Genomic DNA, 11888 nt, shown 5'->3' on the forward strand with positions numbered 1-11888 from the left:
ACCATTGTTCACAATCTCAATATCTGGCACGATTCCTACGTCAGAAATTACTCACATCAGGACCTCTTCCAGGACCGATAAGCGTCATTGTTTTTTCCAGTTGAACATTTATTTATTAACTACCATGTCCTGAGGAGTGGAATGAGGGTGGCGCAGGATGAATAAAGCATGACTAGTTCATCGAGAAACTTTCGATCTGATAACGTAGTAAGAGACGCAGGATCTTGGCACGTTGTTCACCTTGGGTGTATCAGGTTATTTCGCTTTTATTGGTTGCCGGTGTTTATCTAATTCTGGGGTCTAATCTTCAGGTTATACTTCTTAAATCTTCAAAATATTTCATTTCTGCTGGCTCTGTAAGACTTTAGGCTCTCGTACCATTATTTCATTTCCTTCATGTCTGTCTTTTTTTCTTTGTTTCTTTCTTCTTTCCTTCTTTCCCTTTCCACATTTCCTATTTCAAATAAAAATATCTCCAAGAGATTTTAATACATGCTATCAGGTAATTCCAACCAAATATAATTTAGGTTCATCAGAGCTTCACTACAACTGGGAAATATCAGGTGCTTGAGGAAATCAGAATTTTTCTGGAAGCAAAAAGGAGAGAAAGGTGTAATCTGGAGGATGAGGCTGAGCTCTGGAAGCCACATTTTAAACTGGCCATGGGGACATCCAGAGGCTAGGAATTGACCCAGAGTTGCTAGAGAAGAGAGAAATGGCCAGGTGTGGAAGAGCAGTGTAGAAGTGTCACTGGAAGTACTCAGAATTATGGGTTTTTTTTTTAGTTTAATTTTTTTTAAAATGCTAAAAATGGAGAAACAAAGGGTGGTGGCAGGGTAGGGGAAAGATCTTCATCGCCAACTCTGTTGTCAATATAATCTGGAATGTCATTCAAGAAATGTGCATTGAACATTTATTATATGTGTAGAGGAGCAGTATGTAATTTTTCTTCTACTCTTTCTGAGTTCTAAATTGAGACTCCTTGTAAAGACAGATTAATATGAGAAAAACATGCAGACATTTATTAACATGATACCTCCTATATACATGGGATACACCCAGAGAAATGAGTAAATCTCAAAAAGGTGGCTTGGAATTCAGGTCTAAATAAGACCTTCGGTTGAAACAAAAACAGGCGGGTGTGTGGGAGACCAGTTCTGGGGAGGTGGCAGGGAAAGGCTGGTAAATAGCAGCAAGGTGTGTTGTGGGGAATTCACTGCCTTCTCCATTGATGCAATTCTCTTGGGATTTGAGTCATTCTTCTCTTCCTTATGCAGATGGGGGACACCCTTACACGTGGAGATTTCCTTTGAAGATGAAAATTACCTTTACAAAGGGAACTTCTACTCTGTTTTCAGACTTTCTCCTATACCTGCTGTTTCTCAAAATAATCAGCTTAAAACAGTCCCTATGCCAAACAGGCATATTTTGGGGGCAGCATATTCTGGTCTCCTACCTATGCCAGGCACCACACTAGGTGTGGACAACACCAAGGTGCAAAACCAGGTGTCTCCAGAAATGTATGTTTTTGAGCCTCTTTTCTCTTCAGCAGCTGGATGTAGTTGGATGTAGTGCAGGGCTCTCAACCTTCACTTTCCTCCTTAACGTTACTGCGGGATAATGCAGGCGACGCTCAGTAACAGTGATTCAATTGAGGCAATGATTCTCAGTGGAGCATCTGGAGAAGAGGGCTCCGGAAGCAAGTCATTTAAACTTGGAGCTTGGTTGGGGTGCAGTTCGGTGTGTGGGGGGTATGCGTAGTTTGGAAAATGGTCCCTATGATTTCTATGTTTATACTGAAGGGCAGAATTGCCTCATGGGGGCGTCCTCTCTCCTCTCTCACTTCCTTTAGGAGGATACCTCTTGTTACCAAACCAAACGGGTCTGCTGGCCTGGTGCAGCGAGGCCAGACACTGAAGCCGAGGGTCGCAGCGGGAGGAAAAGGCTTTATCGCAGGACACCAAGCGAGGAGTACAGACTCGGACTCCCTGGTAGCTTACGAGCCAGACTTTTAAAGGCAGGCAAACATTTCAAGCAGACAAAATTTAAGTCAATGTATGGAGGTTATACATTGGCTTGGCTCCAAAAGGTGAGATATCCTAAAGTGGGGGCCTGTGGGTCATAGGTGGATTCAGGGATTTTTAATTACCAGAAAGGAATGTTTAGATGGTTATGACTATCCACAGGCCCCTCAGGGAGAAACTTAGAACAAAGAAAGGCTATGAGAGATCAATTCCTCAGTTTCCCCTTATCTGCATTTTCCATCTGGTGGCTGTTTCTGAAAAACAACTTGAGAATATATGTTAAGTCGCCACAGGGAGCAAAAACACTGTGACTCCGGCTTGCCTGGAGGACCGCTGTGATTTCCACTCACTAGTTAAGTCCGGGTGGGTGCCGGGACTTCCCCTGAAGGGAACAAGATTTTCCTTTACTTCCATGCCTGGGGGAGCCCAGCAGGCCCCTCAGAATGGCCCCTGCTCCGTCTCACTGTGTATGAAAGGAACCAACTCCCGGAAAGGCCAGACCCCAAATCCCCACACCCCAGGCCCTTTCTCAGTGTTCATGACTCACTTCGGTCAAAAAAGAAAATAGACAAGCACACGCTTCACAATCCCTGATTCAAAATTTGTTCTCCCTGATTAAAACCTTCCCTCCACGCTGCTTGCATATGAAGCTATTCTCTACTTTCAACACCGTCAGGAAATCCCATTTATTGCTCTTCCCAAATTTGCTAAAGTCCTAGCCCTCTGTTTCCTTCATGTCCATCTTTACCCAGCTTAGATTTCAGTTCACCATTTTAATAACACTCTTCCAATGCCATAAATTCTCTTGCCGTCCTGTGATTATGTCAGACCTCCTGGCAACAACCCCACTAAAAGTGACCCCTATTTTTTCTCTGCCTAAGATACACTTTTGAGCCTGTTTTCTCTTTAGCACTTAACACTCTCTTCCCTCTTGCCCATACCACTGCAATATCCAATCCAGCATCTGGTTAATTTTAAATGAATTGGGGCACCATTAACTTTTGGGCCACAATTTCTAACGTCTCTGTCACCTTACCACATTCCGTATATTCAACCAATCATCAGCTTGTATTGATTTTAATTCATGTATATATTTGGGATAAAAAAAAAAATCTACAATGGGTCTTCTCAGAGCCAACCTGGTACCAATCAAACCTATGGTTCACATATGAGCCAGATGACGCTCCTCCAGCCATAGTCACAACTGCACCACTCTGAAGCACAGATTGCTAAGTGGGCGCCCATTGCATTTACAGCGAGACAAAGTGCTAATGCAGCCTCCAGGCTGAACGTGATTTGCTGTGTACCTTTCTCCCCAAATCGATCTGACCGCACTTCCCCTTCTCTGTGTCCCTACTATGTGGGTCTTTTTTCAGTGTCTCAAATGTGACATTTTTTTCTCCTGGATCCTGAGTACATTTTATTGCCTGTCGGGAATGCTCTTCAATTGCTTCCTTTGATTACCCCTACTCACTCTTCAGATTTCACGTCCATTGTCATGTGGGGTGATGGGAATTTTCCCTCCCCCTGAAGGTTGGAGTCTGTGGAAATAAACTGACAGTAGACACTATGGCTTCAATATTTGACCCCTCAAAATCTGACATTGAAATCTAATCCCCAGTGATGGAAGTGGGGATTAATGGGAGGTATGTGAGTCATGACTGGCTTGGTGCCATCTCGGTGGTAATGAGTGAGTTCTTGCTCTATTAGTTCCCAAGAGAGCTGGTTATGTTTAAATAACCAACTGTCACCTCCCTTCTGTCCCTGTCTCACCACGTGATCTCTGTACACACCATCTCCCCTTCCCCTTCCTCCATGAGTGGTGACACAGCCTGAGACCCTCACCAGAAGCTGAGTAGATAATTGTGTCCTGCCTTTTGTAAAACCTGCAGAACGGTGAGCCAAATAATATACTTTTCTTTATAAATTACCCAGCTGCAGGTATTCCTTTATGGAAACACAAATGGACCAAAACAGAAAATTAGTACGAAAAAGTTGAGTGTTGCTACAAAAATACCTGGAAATGTAGAAGCAGCTTCAGAACTGGTAACGGGCAGAGATTGGAAGAGTTTGGCAGACTCAGAAGAAAACAAAAAGATGAGGGAAAGTATCGTTTGTAACCTTCTAGGGATAGGTTAAACATTTGTGACCAAGATACTGACAGAAATCTGGATAGTAAAGGTATGAGAGGAGGTCTCAGACAGTAACATAACATAGGGAATGGCCTGAAAATAAACAGCAAAGAAAATGTTTTCTGTCTCTTTAAAACCTCTGCGGCATGTTCTTTGTTCTTTGTGCTACAGGAGATGGCTCAGTGGAACTTTCTGGATGGATGGAGGCCTGGGCAGGTGGAGGACTGTTTTCACTGGAGATGGGATGTATCAAAATGTAACCTAAAGCTGAGAACCTACCCTTTTAAAGGGTGGGTTTAAATTTGTATTCTGTATTTGTATTTCTGTATTTCTGTATTTCTGCTTATGATTAGGAAAATTGGTACTTTAAGACAGGAGTCTGCCACTTTCCTTATTGGCCAGCAAATTAATAAACCTCCCTTTCCTTTTCCCCAAACCACTTGTCCTCATTCTTCTGAGGCGGCCTTGAAGACAGCACTGACTTTCGGTAACGGTAATGAGGAACTTCTTGGGAATAGGAGCAAATGTAATGATGTAGCAAAAACACTTGGCTGCACCGTGCCCATGCCCCGGGCTTTGTGGAGGCTGAATTTCAGAGTTATGCACTGGGGATATGGCGGAAGTAATTTCTCAGCAGCAAAGTGTTCAAGAAGTGGTGTGGTTGCTTTTATTGGCTTGTAATCAGATATGGGAGTAAAGGAATAGTCTGCAGTTGGAATTTATAATTAAAAGGGAAGCAGAGCATAAAAATTTGGAAAATTCTCAGCCTGGCCACATGGTAGAGAAGGAAAGAACGTTCCTGGGGGAGAATCCAAAGGTGTTGTGGAGAGATTAGCAGGGATGAAAGGAAGCCAGGTGCCGATCGTCACCAATGGCCAAGACAATGGGGAAAGGCCCCAAAAGTATTTCAGAACCTCTCTGAGTACAGTCTAGATTGAGTTTCCTTTGTGCATTCTTAAGGATTCAATTTCCTTTACTTTGAAATGTTTTGTAACAATATACACATTCTTTTAATTATCTCATTTTTCCCCTTCTCACTATGATGTCTACTCCATGATTCAGGATCTGTATTTATTTTGTTTTTCATTATATCCTCAGTGAAGAGTGCCATGCCTTCAACATAGTAGAAGTTCAATATTAGGTGGAATCTACTATTTTATATTGCATTTGCGATATTTTTCTTTCTGGTCTAGTACAGTTGCTACCAGTATTATACCCTTGAGGATATTAGTCAGTGTTGAACCGTGAGAATTCAGTGATCAGTGGGGAATTAATTTATTTTCTTTGTTTCAGAGACCTACCTCCCTCTCACCACACATAAACCTACCCTTTGGGAAATTAGGTCTACTGTCCAAGAAGGGAGTTGTAAACAGTCTTTTGTTTTTGTTAGGAATAAAAAAGTTAAGGCCGTCAGGTGAATATCTGCTCTCTTTATAAGACAATCAATAAATAAGCTTCTATATTTGTTTCAAAGTCCATACCCCATTGAAGTTGCTCAATTGAAAATGAGTATTAGACCTTTTTAGATTTTGAGGATTAGGAATATATGTATATATTCATGGTAAGATTCCCCAGGATCAGAGAAAAAAAGAGCTGAGAGCTCTGTAATGAATAAAACCGTTAGTCAATCAAGATGCAGTGCCTCTGGGGCAGGATCAGACAGGCGTGTGAACAAAAGCACAGAGTATTAAGAACATTCAGAAAGGTAGTACTAAGAAAGTGAAGCCACCTTCCTCCCAAAGCCTTTGTTATCCTAAGACACGAGTTAGGAAGATTTTGCTGTGAGGTGGTCTGGTAGGAAAGGAGAAACAGCGTTCTCAAAAATGCTATGAGTCAGCAATGACTGTACCTGATTCTCAAAAGGTAGTCAGAAAAACATCATATTGGGAAATGTCTCCAAATGCAGGTGGTTCTTTCCTCTTATACCTTTGAAAAGTGCAGGCTTCATCCCACCGTTGCTGATGCTTTAGTATTAATAATTCTCAAAAGGTGGTACCATTGTCATGCTCAGAGAATCAGGAAAATGTCTGATGGAGAAACCAAATTCTCAGGTTTATTAAGGACGTCTCAGAGTCTCTTTATGATGAGAGATTCACAGGGACAGGCTAAGACCCCAGCCCAGAGAATTGCTAAGTTCTTTGTACCTCATTTTTCAAACTGGAGACGGGCTCTGTGGCAGATTAAAGATGTCATCAAATCTTTGACATACTTCCCTTCTAGAGGTGGTATCTATTTCACCTCCCCTTTTTCCTGGGCTAGCCTGTGGCTGCTTCGACCAATAGAGTCAGTGGAAGTGACACTGTATCAATTCCGGAACTAACTTTTAATAAGATTAGCACTTTCTGCGTTGCGCTCTGGGGAAGCTCTGAGCCATGAAGTAAGAAATCTAATTACCTTGCAGGAGAGACCACATGGAGAAAGCCTAACACTTCAGGGATAGGAAGACAGAGAGATCCAGAAGAGCCTCCCATTATACCCACCCTAAAAAGGCACCAGGCATGTGAATAATGGACTAGAATAATGATATCACGAACAAGACAAGATGGATACCAGCCCAGCCACCAGCAAAATAACACTGAGTCAGTTACCCCATATGGTGAAGAAGAATAGCCCCACTGAGCCCTGCCTGAATTTCTGACCACAAAATTCTGACATCAATAAAATGGGTGTTATTTTATGCCACTATGCTCGGGGACAGTTGGTTACACAGCAATAATTAAATGGAACCATGTGAGTGGAAAGTTGAGGATAGGTGATCCAATCAACCACCAAAGTGTTTATGAAACTCACTTTTGACCCTCCCTCTGCCTATATCTTATCACTGAGAGATCCTTTGTAAGGGTGATTATATCAGATTTAGAGGTTAAAGGTTTTAGACACTCATCGCTAGAGGTGTCACAGCTTTCTGACCTTGTAACATTCCCTGAGATTCTAGTCCAGCAACTAGCTGTAAATGTGTGTGGTATACCCTGTATAAATCTGCTAAAAATCTAAAACATAACATAGATGAGATGCCAAAGCAGATCGATAAATCGTATGAGAAGGAATCCACTTCTGGAACGGCAGTGAGAACCCTGGTGACGGTGCTCTCCCTCTAAAACAACACAAATACAGTCACGCGCTGCACAAGCACATTCTGGACAACAATGAATCATATAAGATGGTGGTTCTATGAGATTATAATACTGTATTTTTATTGTACCTTCTCTATGTTTGGATACTTTTAGATACACAAACACTTGGCGTTGTGTTACAATCGCCTCCAGTATTTAGCACAGTAGCCTGGGAGCAACAGGCCATACCACACAGCCTAGGTGGGTAGTGGGCTACACCGTCTGCATTTGTGCAAGTACACTCTATGACGTTCATGTAATGACAAAATTGCCTAATGACACATTTCTCAGAACACGTCCCTGCAGTTCAGCAATACATGACGATACAAGCAAAAAATCTAAAGTCATCTGGCTTAAAATTCTTGTCAATTGACCAAAACCAGATAGCAACCTGAAAATCATCTGTCCTGAAGAATGTACAAACTTCATTATGGGGGGAGGAAGGGAGTGAAGTTTAAACCTGGAGCTCTGCGCATGTCCCTTCCCTCCACAGAGCAGTGGCGTGGGAGACAAGGCCAGCAGCATTGCAGCAGGAGCGAGAACTGACCACTGTTAGATCTTTATTAAAAGCACCATCTTCGGAGCACAGTAAATATTGTGTCCAAATTTGCAGCTTCCTGGGAAATTTTTATTCTCAGAGCATTGTGGCTGTGTGATTGGACTCAGAGCTCAGCTCTGTGGCAGGCGGAAGGAGGAGGGAGCTTCCCCCCAGGGCATTATCAACACAATAGCAATTCCCAGCAACATTTCAGCTGCCTGAGCAAAAGGCTATGATTTCAGTTGAGGCAAACAAGGGGCTGGCTGGGAATTTAAAAGGAAACCCAGGAGAACTAGACACCCATAGAGCACTTTGAAAAGCTCCTGCATATTTCTGTGGGTCTAAAAAGCAGTGGGAAAGCCCAGAAAAAAACCTGGGAGAAGAGAAGGCACCAGTCACTCCCCTCCGGCTAACTCTGAAGCTGCACAGGAGCAGGAACTGAAAGCCAAGGCTGGTTTGTAAATTGCCTGAAGTTGGAAGGCTTGCCTTCTCTTAAAGATTCCTTTTGCAAAAAAATAGAGATATAAAAGCAAGACATTTAAGAAAATCTGACCAATCATTGGCTGACCAGATATTGACTACGAGGAAGCCATCCTTAAAAATAAAAACATAAACTTAAGAAAAAACATAATAAAGTACTCAAAAACCATGCTCTGCTGAGAATACAAAATCTATAGAATTAGTCCAAGGAAGTCACTAAGCAAATAAGCAGCAATAAGAAAAATAACAGCAGCAACTAGAAATTGGCCACAATAAACCTTGGAGAACAGAGGAATCTGATACCAGTATTGCAACAATATATCTAAACTAGTTTTCAACAATGACAAAAATTATGATAAATAGAAAAATGTGACCCGTATGCAGGAAAAAAGGGAGCTAACATAAAGTGTCCCTGAAAATGTCCAGACTGTAGTTTTAGTAGACAACGACTTTAAAACAGCAATTATAACTGTGTAAAGAACTAAAGGAAGGCATGGCAATGATCCCCGACCAAACAGAGAACATCAACATAGACACAAAATTATTTTTTAAAAGATCTGCAATTGAAAAGTACAATAACCACAATGAATACTTATTAGGACTTGATAACAGATTTGAGCTGGCAGAAGAGAGAACTGGTGAACTTGAAAGTAGATCAATAGGTATTATCCAGTCTGTGAAGCAGAGAAAAGAATGGAAGAAAAGAGAAGACCAGAGACTTACCAGAAACTATCACATGTATCAACATATGCATAATAAGAACCCCAGAAAATTAATAAAAATATAAAGGAACAGAAGAATATTTAAGAAATGATAACTAAAATCTTCTCAAATTTGATGAAATAATGTGCATCTACACTTCTAAGAAGCTGTTTGGGGAAAACACCCAAACCATGTTTTTCCCTTGCTCACACTACAACAATCAACACAGAAGAATTCTGAGACCAAATGTGGGGGTTTTCCCCATACAACAAACAGCAGGCACCAGCCGGGTGTCTTCTAATTAATTTCTGGCACTGTCTGCCCTGAGATAGCATCAGGTCCCAGAGGCTGAGGGCTCAGTGCCCAAGGTGGACCCCTCGTCCCTACCAGTCACAAGTCTGGGCCTCCAGAACTTCTGACAAACTGGCTTCACGTTGGGCTTCCCACAGCTCCCTCTTTGGGTTTGATTGATTTCCTAGAGCAGCTCACAGAACTCAGGGAAACATTTACTTACATTTATCAGTGTATTACAAAGGATATTTTAAAGGATACAAATAAACAGCCAGATGAAGAGAGAACAGGGTGAGGTCTAGAAGGGCCCTGAGCACAGGAGCTTCTGTTGCCATAAAGTTGGGTCCCTCACCCTCCTGGCAGGTGGATGAGTTTTTGTTCACCTTCCTGTCTGCCTCCTCATGTTAAACTCTCTGGAGGCTGTTTGAACCCGGAACTCTTGGGTTTTTATGAAGGCTTCATGATGTAGGCATGATTGATTAAACCATTGGCCGTTGGTGATCAACTTAAACTTCAGCCCCTTCCCCTCTGGGGAGGTTCCCTAGTGGGGCTGAAAGTCCAAACCTCTAGTCATGCCTTTGTGTTTCCAATGACTGGGCCCCAACCTGAAGCTGTCAGCCAGCTTAGCATATATAACGACAGCACTCTGGAGATTCCAGGGCTTTTAGGAGTTGTATGCCAGGAAAGGAGGATGAAGACCAAATATAAATTTCCTAATATCATAGAAGCTCAACAAACTTCAAGTAAAATAAACTCAGAGAGACCCATACCTAGACATATCACAGTAAAATTGATGAAAATCAAAGAAAAAGAGAACATCTTGAAATTAGCAAGAGAAAAATGACTTATGTCAAAGATCGTCAGTAAGATTAATGATGGACTTCTCATTGGGAACCAGGCAGACTAGAAGACAGCGAAATGACAATGTCAAAATTTTGAAAGAAAAGCACTGCCAACCAAGGTTTCTATATCCAGCTAAACTCCCTTAAAAATTAAGTGGGAAATGAAGACATTTCTAGAAAAATAAAAACTGAAAACTTATCACTAGTAGATCTGCTCTACAAGAAATAGTGAAGGGAGTCCTTCAGGTTGAAAGGAAAGGACACTAGATCATAACTCAAATCCACACAAAAATATAACAGCGCCAATAAAATTAACTGTATAGGCATTGTAAAAGACAGTATAAACATATTTATAACCCTTTTCTTATCCTATTTTAAAAGACGACTGCATAAAGCATTAATTATAAAACAGTGTTTATATGCATATAATATTTAATGATATAATTTGTGTGATGATAATTGTAAAAGGAGGAAGAAGGGAATGGAAACATATTGGAGCAAAGCTTTGTATAGTGTTAAAATTAAGCTAGTACTAATCTTAACTAGATTGTTTTAAGTTACACCGTCAGCTCTCCTAGGTCTCCAGATGGCTAATTGCAGACCTTGGATTTCTCAGTCTCCACAATTATATGAGCCAATTTCTTATAGTAAATATATGTATACACACACATACACACACACACACACACACACACATATACATACACACACATATATCTCTCCTATTGATTCTGTTTCTTTGGAGAACCCAGACTAACACAATGATCCACAAATTCAATGCAATCCAAATTCTGTCAAAATCCCACCTATGCTTCTCTGCCCGTGCACACTGCGCTGGCAGCAGGTGCAACCTCAACATGCAGAACAGCGCCTATAAATTTGTGGACCTATACGCACTGCAGAAATGCTCTGCCAGCAACCGCATCATCTGTGCCAAGGACCACATGCCCATCCAGATGAATGTGGCAAAGGTTGGAAAGGTCATGGGCAGATTTCACAGCCAGTTTAAAGCCTGTGCTATCTGTGGGGCCATCCACGGGATGGGTGAGTCACATGACTCCATTCTCCAGCCGGCCAAGGCCAACAGCATCGTTTCACAAAACTTTTGACTGGAGAGAGTCATGGATGTGGAATAGTTGTCATAAATAAACAGTGAAAACGTCCCCCCTTTCCCCCAAACTCCCACTTTTCTTTTTACAGAAATTGACACATTGATCCTAAATTCATATGAAAATGCAGAGTATCCAGAATAGCCAAAACTGTCTTGAAAAAGAAGATCACAGTTGCAGAAGTCACACTTCCTCTTCAAAGCCTACTGCAAAACTATAACCATCAAGAAAGCATAATGCAGGCATAAAAATCGACATACAAATCAATGGGATAAAATTCAGAGCCCAGAAAAACTCTTTTATTTATGGTCAAGTGATTTTTGACAAAGATGCCAAAACAATTCCATGGAGAAAGAATATTTTTCCCAATAAACATCCTGGGACAACTGTCTATCCATATGCAAAAGAATAAAGTTGAATTTCTACCTCATGCCATACACAAAAATTAACTCAAAATGAATCATAGCCCTAAACACAAGAGCTAAAACTACAAAACTCCTAGAAGAAAATATAGAATAAGTTTTGTGACTTTAGGTTAGTGAATGGTTTATTAGATATGATGCCAAAAGAACAAGTGACAAAAGAAAACATAGATAAATTTTACTTCATAAAATTAAAAATTTTTGTGTACAAAAGGATACCATCAAGAAAGGAAAA

General features: G+C 41.3%; 1 pseudogene; it reads left to right on the top strand.

Moving 5' to 3' along the window:
* The first annotated feature begins 10979 nt into the window (after positions 1-10979).
* Positions 10980-11231, top strand: LOC105820619 (annotated as a pseudogene).
* The last annotated feature ends 657 nt before the right edge of the window (positions 11232-11888 follow it).

This window comes from Propithecus coquereli, unplaced genomic scaffold (assembly GCF_000956105.1).
Source record: "Propithecus coquereli isolate 6110/MARCELLA unplaced genomic scaffold, Pcoq_1.0 Scaffold530, whole genome shotgun sequence".
Taxonomy (NCBI): domain Eukaryota; kingdom Metazoa; phylum Chordata; class Mammalia; order Primates; family Indriidae; genus Propithecus; species Propithecus coquereli.